Source organism: Crinia signifera, chromosome 8 (genome assembly GCF_055691185.1).
Source record: "Crinia signifera chromosome 8, ASM5569118v1, whole genome shotgun sequence".
In the NCBI taxonomy this organism is placed as follows: domain Eukaryota; kingdom Metazoa; phylum Chordata; class Amphibia; order Anura; family Myobatrachidae; genus Crinia; species Crinia signifera.
Genome location: NC_139224.1, coordinates 148,000,142 through 148,012,298, shown reverse-complemented (window position 1 = coordinate 148,012,298; position 12,157 = coordinate 148,000,142).

Here is a 12,157-nt window from a genome sequence, read left to right as displayed (position 1 = left end):
CGCAAGCTTACAATCTATCAATTGATTTATTATTATGCAGCAAGCATATCACAGCGCCCTACAAAGGGCCTGATTCAGTTGTGGATGCAGACATGTGCACAGTTTATTTCTGTGCAGTGATTTATTAGTAACAGCGGCTGCAGATACTGAGTGACAGGTACAGTAGTTTCTATTTGAGGGAGGGGATGGGGGCCTGGTTTGTCAAATGCAGACGTGTTTCAAATATTAATTTGCAGTTGCACTGGCTCCAGCGTCTTTGTTCTGATGGTTATTCTAAGCAACAATAGGGTTGCTCAGATGTTTGATGTTGGCAATGTTGCATCTTTTATACTTAAGTGGTGGATTTGAGAGTGCAACTGCATCCACCTCTGAATTAGGCCCAAAGTTTTTTCATATTAAAACAGTCGTGATAAATGTATTTAAATTAAAGTATTTTTTTTATGAATTAGCAATAGCTTGCTATTAAAAATGCCAGCATAGTCATGTTTTTTTATAACTTGTTACGGAGAGTCAGAGAGTATCATGGAGAACCCACTAATATTCTGGAAAATTATGGAACCAACATACCCAAATCTTGCCAAAATAGCTAGATGATATTTAACAACTGTGGCCACTTCAGTACCTTCAGAACGCCTGTTCTCTAAAGCTGGTGAAATTAAAAGTAAAACGAGGAATAGGCTAGATGGGAAACTACTGTCAAAATTACTTTTTTTTCTGCACATGAGGATATGAAAATTTGGGGGCCAGTTTGAAAGAAAGCTGGACTGGAGTCTCACCTTCCCCAATTTATGTTATTCTCCCCCCAGTTTTTATTTTGTTTTATCCACCTGTATTGTGAGGCCCATAATTAATGTACCTCAATAGTAGATTCCTATTTTGCTACAAAGAGTTTTTTTCAATGTACTATGTGATTGTTCTATGTAGTATGTTCTATGTTGCACTGTGTGTACAGTTTGTTTGTTATTTTCTATGATCAACATAAGTTATTAGCCTGTTGCTACAGTTAAAAATCTAGGTAAAAGTAGCAGATTGAGAGTTGTTGCAATAAAGTTTTGATAGTTAATGCTTCATGTTTTTTTCCTTCCGTAACAAATTTGATTTACCCCAAAACATGAATCATATACCCATTGTGTGTGTAGAAACTGTAAGCCACCAACAAGATAAACTTAATAGAGGGATTATTTATCATTTCAGAAGCTTATTAGTGTATTATATGCTTTGGTAACCAGTTTATTTAAAAAATATCGAAACATCGGTTAACATCGGGTTCACAGTACCAATGTTTAGGTCTAAATGATGTTTTGCAACCAATGTTGAAAAACATCATTTGACCGATGTTTTCTTTCGATGTCCCATCCCTACTCAGTTGGAATTGTGGTGATATTGCATCCCGGGTAAATAACCCACCTTATACCTGGCTTTTTCACATCAGACTGTGTGCATGTCCTCTCCTGGTAGAGAAGAGACTTACCGTATTTGCCGGCGTATAAGACGACCAGGCGTATAAGACGACCCCCCAACAATAGGAGGGCCCCAGCTAAATACAAAAAGGGCCAGGAAGGCCCAAGAATGAAATGCCCACGGGCCGAGAGGGCCCGACTATCATGCCCACAGGCCGGAGGGGCCTGATCTGTACCCACGGGCCTAGTGCCCGATCACCCGGTGGTCTAGGGAGGGGTAGGTGGCCTGGGGCCGCCTACCTGCTGTTGGGAGAGGCCGCAGAGGGGAGCTTTGTCAGCTCTTCTGCTTTCCACCCCTGTTGGCCTCTCCGGATCCGGCTGCCATCTTTCTTCTGCCACTGGCCTGTCCTGGCCAGCGGCAGCGCCACTTCTCCTCTTCCTGTAAAAGGCGCCGGAGATCTTCTTTCTTGATCCCGGCATCTCCTGGCCTCTTCAGCGCCCGCAGGAGCTCTTCTCCCCGCTGCCGTCTTCTGTGCCGTCCTCCTGCTCCTCAGCCGGGGGACTTCCTTCCTCACCCTCCCGGCGGCGTCTGACGTCAGACGCCGGGGCCGAGTACGGCGCGGCGAGCGCTGATTGGCTCGCCGCAGCCGTCTGCCATTGGATCCCGCCTCGGGAGATTCAAACCGCCGTGAGCGGCGCTTTGGATTGGCGGCCGCAGCGGCGCCAGATTCAAAGCACGGCTCCGTTCGTCACCGCTTCCATCCCCGCTGCACCTGTACTGTGGGTGCGGGGATCATACAGCTGATCCCCACCCCCGGCTCCCCTCCAGTAACCCTGCACATCCTGGCCTGATACCAGTGTACCCGGCGTAGAAGACCACCCTCCCACTTGGAGGCATGTTTTTCAGGGGAAAAAAGTTGTCTTATACGCCGGCAAATATGGTACCTTTGCTTTTCTATTGGTGTGTATACACTTGGATTTTATTTGTTTTGGAGAAATAAAAACCCTTTTTTTATCATAATTGGCTGGTGTGTGACCTACCTGTGAGAACCAAAGATACCTTTATAGGAGTGAAAAGGCGTATGTAGAAGTTAGCATTTACATGAGCATTTCATCTCCTTTCTTTTCATTTTACAGTATCTGATGCAAAGATACCTTGATATGCTTTGCCCTATGTTTTTGATGTACAGTAAGCTTTAAAGTGAGCGTTTCTTTTCTACAAACCCACACATGGTGATCAATTACTGAACTCTTAACACACAGACCAGGGAATCTATAGGCCCAAATATTTTTTGAAGATTATGGCTTAAAGAATCTTTGAATAAGACATTGTTTTCAGTGTTTCTTTTTGTATTTTATGGGAAATATCCAAATTATACAGTATGTCAACGTTGTGAACCCCTACATATGGAATCCTGATTGAGGAGCACAATATCCTTTTTCATTTGTTGTCCAAGTATTTGTAGAATAGATTTTGATAACCTTTATTTTGGGTATCAGCTGTCTCCCCATTTCTGCGCATAAATTATAAATTTTTCAGGAGGTGTCTGCACCAGCTTTCCTCCAACTCTGCTTAGCTTGCAATTTTGTCACCTCATTAAACTTCACCTACACAACCATGTCCAGTTACACCCCTTGTAGTTGTGGAGAAGTAATTGAAATGTGTAGGAACCTAGATAAAAAGTAATGGAATAAAATTTATAGGGAAGCATTCAGAATGCAAAAATACACACGATATTCACACTTAGGGGTTATTTAATATGGAATTCCGACTGTCAGAACGTCTCCACAGTCAGAATCCTGCACAGTTTTGTCTGATCCAACATTATCTCGACAGTCTGAAATCAATGTTCCAACTAATGAGTGTTGGAAAGTCTGTGGATCAGCAAAAATGGCCACGGATTGCCAAGAAAATGGCCGTGAATTCGACAATTTGTGGCGGTTTTCCACAAAAAAGTTGGATCTGATTGCCTTCATTGTTGTCGTTAATGGCAGCATTTTATAGATGAGTGTTGCTATTTTCCCTGTTTCCCTGCAGATTGAATACCCCGAAAGAGTCCAATGCCCAACTCAGCATCAGGTCCCTTGTGTGTCCAATCCTGACCTTTTTTTAAAGCGGCAATAATTTACAAGGATGGTTTAAAAAAACATCTGAGAAAAGTCAGCATCCCGCACCTCTGGCAAACTCGGAACCTATTACATATGCCTCAGTCCGTTTTTAGACCGCGACAATCAGATGTGGAGTTTATGGCGAAGTATGGTAACATCACTGGCATTATCCAAGTGTTTGTGCAGAAACGGCAATGAAAATGGTTTCTGCAGCAATGAGTATGGTATGTACCTACATGAGGAAAATGTTACATTTATTAGGCATCCGACTTTTTCCGTTATGTAATTGTCAGGCAGCTCCCTGGTGATCCGGTTCTCATATTCAGCCGCCTGACAGACAATGTAACATGTTACTGCAAGATGTACTCACTTGGGTTCAATTGCTAAACCTGTATTGTCGTCCCAGTTTGCAGATCTCTGTGAGCAAACAGTTGAAGTGAATGCTGAAAAAAAATATTTCAATTTGGCATTTGGTATTGGCAGGAGGATGGGCAAATTGGACGGAGGTTCCTAAGGTGATTGAGACTCTAGTGACTGATCTTAATATAGAAACAGCATTAACATGTGAGTAGTGGACATTCATAAATATGGTTTGCGGTTACCTGTACCCGATTGATGGAAATTAAAGGGATGTAAACTACCATAGTAGACACCTGATGCTGCCTCATACATAATCTGCAAACAGGAATAAAGCTGTGGGTATATTAATGCGGTGGGAATCAAAAGGGAATACTAAACGTACATGACCTTCGGATTCAAAATTGTGCCATAGGCATAGCAAAGATGGAATTAGTCCCAGGACACCCCCTTTACAAGGAACCATATTAACTAACTGCCCCTGTCCCTGTAATGTGCCACCCCAAATCTCTCTAGAAGAAGCCCGGAGGGGAGACCAGATACCACATATTGAGGGGGGTGGTTTATGAGGATAATTTCACCAAGCCCTTCCCCCACAGCACCAAATTACATGATTCACATCATTTTACTCCCGCCCCCTCCTTGAAGAGCCGAAAATTCCAGAATTTGAATTAGCGGCTCCAGGGAGGTGCAGGGGGAGCCTGGGCACATACGGGAGGCTTGCGCACCTTTCCTACACATTAGCAGCCCTGATTCCCTGACCAGATCCACCAACTGGTGATCCGTCGTGGAAATTAAACACGTTAAATAAACTCTAATTTACCAAACGAGGCTAACAGAAAAATTTAAATTATATAAGGAAAAAACGAGAGGGGTGGTATGAATAAAAGAGTTAAGGAGAAGGAACAACGAGGAAAACGAGAGAACAAGGGACAAGGGATTCAAGACTCCAGGCTACAAAAGTGATAGACTGTAAAAACAAAAAGTTTAAAAGCCTATCTATTTCTTAACCCTTTCAGTGGTGGGTTAAACAATAAAAAAAAACTTGGGAGGGTGTCTTTTAAATTTACCTAGTTACTGGGAAGAGTGCAGGGGGAGATCACCAGCGCCAATCGCCAGCAGGGATACCCAGAATCAGCGCTGATTCCAGGAACGCATTGCAGCTCCCAGGAATCAGCATTATGCATTACAGTTAAACCCACCCCCAGGCCAATAGGAGTCTGGGGTCCCGGCTTAAGTGTATAATGCATTATGCTGAGTCCTTTGCGCTACGAGCAGTGTTGGCGGGCCCCAGGAGAGTAAAAGGTGATGTAGCCCGAAAATCTTCAGAGGTGGCCAGAGCCAGTAGCGCAGCTTGGTCTGTAAGATTTCCAGGCTTACCACTTAAGTGATTAAAAGGATAATGTATGTTTGTGGCTTCCTGATTTGGAGGCGTGACTAAGCCCATTTAAGGAGGTTTGGGTAGATCAGGCTGTGGCCTTAAAAGATCATGAACGAAGGCTCAAACTGTGTCGATTTCCATGGTGAACATTGAGAGATCTAAATGTTAAAGATGTAATAAGTCTTCTCAGTGTTTCACGTAACCATCCATTTTTATTTTCTAACACAGTGCTATTAAAGTCCGCATCTGGAACTCCCCAAAAAAATTCTCAAACCTCCCACGGCTGTGAGAAAAAAATGTGTGTCTGATCGGCGCAACATTGAATAGCTTTGATAGCTGCCCGTTTCTTTTTTTTTTTAAATGTTTTATCGATCCTCACCAATCACATCGTGTACAGATAAAAAGGACATAAGACAATAATATTAAATGAGGAGCAATCCACATGTTCAAAGCTGGCCATTTCTATAGAATACCAGCAGGGGGCGCATGGCCGGACTGACTTCTCCCCATTGAGTCATGGTGTAAAGAGAGACATAATACATAGCAGGATTTGGGAGGTGGGTGAAGTACTTTGAGAATCTTAATTTCAATTGAGGCATAATATAATGGAGGAAAATGTATCTCTATATCAAATAAAGACACATCAAGAGTGACAAACTGTAATTTTAGAGCAGCGTATCACAGTTTGTGTTGTACTGTTCTATACATAGGACTATGATTTACTTCTACTGCCCCTCCCTCCCACATAGTGCTGATTGACCTTTGATCTTATTTGCAGAATCATCAATAAGCCAGTAGGCAACATGTCAGTCTTCATTACAGCACGTATGTAACATAGCTGTAGTCTTCTATAGGAGCAGTGGAGTGCAGAGAACACAGCCAAACTGTCATCACCGATACAGCGGCATGTTCCAGATCCCCGTGTGATTGAGGGTTTCTCTGTATGAGAGGCAGGGAGCCCAGCAAAGGGCAGAAATAACAGACTTGTCAATTCAAATTGTTATGGAACCATTTTTTTTTTCCAATCAATCTGCATGATGTGTATTTTTAGTAAATAATATCCCTGGCTAAGTCTAATACAGGTTGAGTATCTGTTTTTTAGTATTTTTTTTTTGCTAAAAGCACTAATAGGGACATCTGTAACAGCACTACTGGGGAGATGATATGTAACTGGCACTACTGGGGACATGATATGTAACTGGCACTACTGGGGACATCTGTAACATCACTACTGAGGAGATGATATGTAACTGGCACTACTGGGGACATATGTAACTGGCACTACTGGGGACATATGTAAAAGCACTACTGATGAGATGATATGTAACTGGCACTACTGGTGACATCTGTAACAGCACTACTGAGGAGATGATATGTAATTGGCACTACTGGGGACATATGTAACTGGCACTACTGGGGACATCTGTAAAAGCACTACTGATGAGATGATATGTAACTGGCACTACTGGGGACATCTGTAACAGCACTACTGAGGAGATGATATGTAACTGGCACTACTGGGGACATATGTAACTGGCACTACTGGGGACATATGTAACTGGCACTACTGGGGACATCTGTAACAGCACTACTGAGGAGATGATATGTAACTGGCACTACTGGGGACATGATATGTAACTGGCACTACTGGGGACATGATATGTAACTGACACTACTGGGGAAATGATATGTAACTGGCACTACTGGGGACATATGTAACTGGCACTACTGGGGACATATGTAACTGGCACTACTGGGGACATCTGTAACAGCACTACTGAGGAAATGATATGTAACTGGCACTACTGGGGACATATTTAACTGGCACTACTGGGGACATCTGTAACAGTACTACTGAGGAGATGATATGTAACTGGCACTAAATATGTGCAAGAAAATGATTGCTTGGCATTCAAAGTCAGTGCCTGAGATAGTACACAAACCTTGTTTCATGCACAAATAAAATATATTTTTGTGTATTTCATGTGTTTGTACAACATAAATGTAAAATACCTCAAGATATTTCATTGAAATATAAAAAAATATTCTGGCATACAGAATAATCCGTTATCCAAAATTCCTCCCGAGGCATTTTGGATAAGGGATACTCAACCTGTATATGTGAGACAGGATATGTTTCTGTGATTTACATAAGGGTAAGAGCAATAATTATACAGTGGTTGGTGCAGTGGCGGAACTGGGGGGGGGGGGGGGGTATAAAATGCTCATATCTAAATTCAATCAGGGTTGTTAGCAAGAGATCTTGCCCTATGGCCAACAGAGGAACCCTAAAATAAAGGTTTAGATAATAACCATTCTTGATCACAGGTGACCTAATTAAGCATTTTTGCTTAAACATGGATATCATTAACATCTAAACTGTTAGTGTGCCTTATGCTCCGAGCTTAGGGAACCGCTGCGACATAACAATTAAAATGTAATCCGCATTTTACCATAATTCACTGTTTTTTTTTTTTAATATGAGACAATTTAATATTCACATTGTTTTATACCTCCATATAGACATACAGTATGTACTCAAGCCAAAACCACGTCCACTGTCACCTTGAAACCAAGTTGACGATTAAATGACGGTGGAGGAGAGACACAATATTCACGGGAATACCTCACACAATCAAGCTTTTCAATATGTATAGTATAGATGTATTCCTTAGTTCCGAAGGGCATAGAATTTGAGCTATTTTTTTCTTGCTTTTCCATCTGACTCCCACGGCATGCATTTTTCAGCAGTATTGAAATGATTGGAGCAAAAAAAGGCAATGATATCGCTTTCATCAGTGTCCAGAGACAATTTCTCTTCTCTAAGTGTCTCTTTGATGGCTCCGTTCCTTCAGTAAATGCTCTAGCAATAGATCAATGTCTCTTTTCATTTCTGCTATTATCACTATTCAGTAGGTTAAACCGTTTCATACTTAACAGCTTATGTGCAATGAAATGATCCCACAGAAATACTGCATATACAATATAGGTAGACATTTAACAGAAAGTAAAACTTTTAGTTCTTTCAAACTTCCCATGTGGGCCCATCGTCTTGGCCTTACCCAAGAAATTCTGCACACCATTTTAATATTGTTTTTGTACTTATTATGAAACTAAGCTTCACAAATCGGTTGCTGTTTAAAGTGCATTTATTACCTAAACACAAAAGGGGAATCCATTTTGTGTTCTGACCTAATATATTTAAGATGAAGGCCAATTGGTGCAATAGATACCACTGATAACATAGACACATCATGATCAAATAGCCTTGTGAATGTCTTTCCTCCTGAACTGTAATCTAACCTCATGAAGAGTGATTCAAAATGGCTGCCACAATTGTCTGTAGCGGTGGTTTGCAAACTGGGTACTATGGGGCACTTGAAGGGGTTCCAGGAGTTAATGGTCCAGGCCAAATCATAATATTAATGGACAATGTCATAGGCAAAACCAGTGCTGGTGGCTGTCAATCTGCGGACAAGCAAGCGCGACCCTGTCCGCCAGAAGATAACAGAACCCAAGGATGACAGTGTCAGGGCTCCAGGATCTAATTAGGAACCAGAGGGTCGGGCTCAGGTATTTGAACAATGTAGGAAGCTAGGAGTCTTAATGAGGTTACTCCTCATGTGGAGTACACTGAGTACCAGCAGTAACAACGTATGGACTGTTATACAGTGAGGAAGGGCATTAAGCCCTACGAATATGGTCCTGAATAGATAGTCAAAATATATGTAGTTGAAGTATGTAGTGCACTACGAGGCATGATATTGAAGCTAGCTAGGGATGGCCATTTGTGCAGTCGCCATTGATGGCTGCCATCGATGGCGATACTGCAACCAGCCATCGATAGTAACAAACTATGTGATGGATGACCATCAATAGTTTTATCTATTGGTGGCCACCCATTTTCTTTGACTGACTGACCCGTGTGATTCAGGGTTGTCAGGAGGTGGAGCTATGCTCCGTATCCCGACACCTTAAAAAAAAACCATCAGTTTTGCTGTGTCATCTTAGGAAGGAAACCACCTGGTTCTCCCCCATCGATGGCAAAAGTATTCAGTTTTGACTCATCGATGGTCGATAGCCATACCTAAAGCTAGCAGACCTGGATACTGGATCTTGCCATGTGAAATGAGCTGTGTAGAAAGGATTTTGATGACTGTAGACTGAATTGCAGTGCGTAGAATGGTAGCTGATGTAATCGTAGTCTCAGAGTAGCCAGAGACTTACTCGGTGGCTGCGTGTAAAACCGGCACATCCGGCCTGTTGCTGACATTACACACCCTCCCTTAAAAGGCTCAGACATGCCTGAGTATTCCCTGTCACTCCGAGCATTTTTCTTGGCACTCCCATGAAACGGCAGGTTACCGGCCACACGCCAACTTCCTGTCAATCACCTTGCGTGCAGCCAGCAATCCAAAAAAGCAGCAGGGTTTAATTGCAGGATGGCCCCACAGCTGTTACATCAGTTCCATCCAATGGCGTACACCTGCTGATACATTGATACAGTCATCGTCGCGAATCGTGTCATGTCGCAGATCCTGAATGCCTAAAGTAGGTTTGCAGGCTGAGCCGCTCTCCTGGGACACATAGGACTCTCCAGTAGCAATGGAGATCCCAAGTGCTAATATATGCACGGCCAGAAAACACTGTCTGAATGGCAGTAACATGCTTGAGACCATCTGAGCACTCACCAGTACTAACCCCAAACGCTGTCTTCCTGTCACTCACTACATCCTTCGTTGCATCCGTCTTTGCCATTCACTTGCTGCGCACTAGGGCTCAGCCGATGCCTGGTACATAAACATCGACCATTTTGTGTACAATAGCCTCTTTGCGACCGCATCTGAATTAGGCCCAGACATGGACCATCGATGATTCGTAATCATCAATGATTTATGAATGATGTAGATTATTTTTGCCATCAATGGGGGGAGAACCAGATGGTTTCTCTCCATCCCTCCATCGATGGCTCAGCTTAAGCAAATTTTTTATTTTCCCCCAAGGTGCTGGGACACAGAGCATAGTTACCCCCCAAATATTCATGAAGCAACGCCATGTCAGTCAAAGAAAAGCAATGGCCATCAATAGGTAAAACCATTGGTGGTCATAGATCACATAGTATGCAACCATCAATGACCATTTGCACTATTGCCATTGAGACAATAGCATCTATCCCCACTGGCATAACTATAGCTCCGCAGCCCCTGCGGTGGCTTGGAGGCACAAGGCAGATTTGGGCTCCATGTGGGGTCTGCGGAAGCTATTGTTACGCCGCCGAATCTGTTTATGCCAGCCCCAGCAGTGCTTCATGTCTGCAGTCCCGGCACTCCTCCTCTTAGAATGTCACTTGCAAAATGGCCACCCCCCTCACAGTAGACGGTTATTAAGGATGCTAGAGGAGGCGGCTACCTCCTCTTGCATCCTAAGTAACGGTCTACTGTAAGGAGGCGGCCATTTTGCAAGTGACATTTGAACAGGAGGAGTGCCAGGACCACAGACAGGATATGCTGGTCCTGACGGGCCAGGAATGGAGGGAGCAGCAACGGACCGTGCGGCAGAGGCAGATACAGCGTTGAGGGGGGACGCACAATTTTTAGTGGCAGGGGGGCGCACAAATTGTAGTTATGCCACAGCTAATCCCTAGATTATAGCATGAACTAATCTCAGTTTGCATTTGTATACATGTTTTGCATACAAAAAAAATGATCCCATTAGGTGAAAAAAACGTATTTAACCTTTATTTTCCCAAACCAAGGACGGTCATTCTAGTCTAATCTTGCATTTAGAGGATGTCTTCTGCTACAAAACAAATTCCTATATGTTTCCTTGACGAAGGTATATTTATTTTTCAGTGACAGAATCTACGATCTACAAATACTTCTGCATCTCAAGTGGGCTTTGTCGATATTTAATTTGTAAATCTTGGCAGTCTGACCTTAGCACAGCTACCAAGATCTAAAAGTTCTTATAAAGGACATTTTAAATGACAGGACTTAAAGAGCACCAACAGTGTTGTTTCTGAAATGCCATGTATTAGCCAATTTCAGTTGGTTAGACCAGGGGCGGATTGGGAATTAAAACCAGCCCGGGAAATATCTTGAAGCAGCCCTAATGGGAAGGGGAAGGGGGGGGGGGTGGTAGCATTATTGGGGTGTGGCCTATTTCAACAAGGTCATGCCCCATTTTCGCAGCTGTGGGGGCATGGCTAGTCCTCAGCCCCTCAGGCTGCAGAATAGGCGCATGGGAGGACGTATGCCGGGTGGCTGAGGACGAAGGGAGGGAGGACGTATGCAGGGTGGCGTAGGACGCAGATTGTGAGGGGGCATGGTGGCACAGGATGCAGTGTAGGAGGGGGAACACAGAGTGACAGAGGATGCAGGGAGGGGAGTCGCAAAGTGGTGGAGGATGCAGGGAGGGGAGACGCAGAGTGGCGTTGGTTGCATGGTGGCAGAGGATACAGGGAGGGGGGACGCAGGGTGGCGCAGGATGTAGGGTGACAGAGGGGAGACACAGAGTGGCATAGGATGTGGGTTTGCGGAGGATTCAGGTAGGGAGGGGGAAGCAGGGTGGCGTATATGTATATTTATATATATATATATATCAGATGATGCCTGGCACTCAGCTTGTGGGGAACAACTTGTACGGTGCTGCTTTCACCCCAACAGGGGATATGTAGTTACCAACAGGATAAGGCACTCGTAACTGGCAACTTCCAAAAAAAAATGTAGAAATGAAGAGACCCACACAGGGGTATGTGCCTGACTGTGTATTTGAGGACCCAGTTGCCAGTTACGAGTGCCTTATCCTGTTGGTAACTATATATATATATATATATATATATATATATATATATATATATACACAGTGCTCGAAGTGGAAATTTGAAAGTGGGGGTACTGAAAAATAAAGG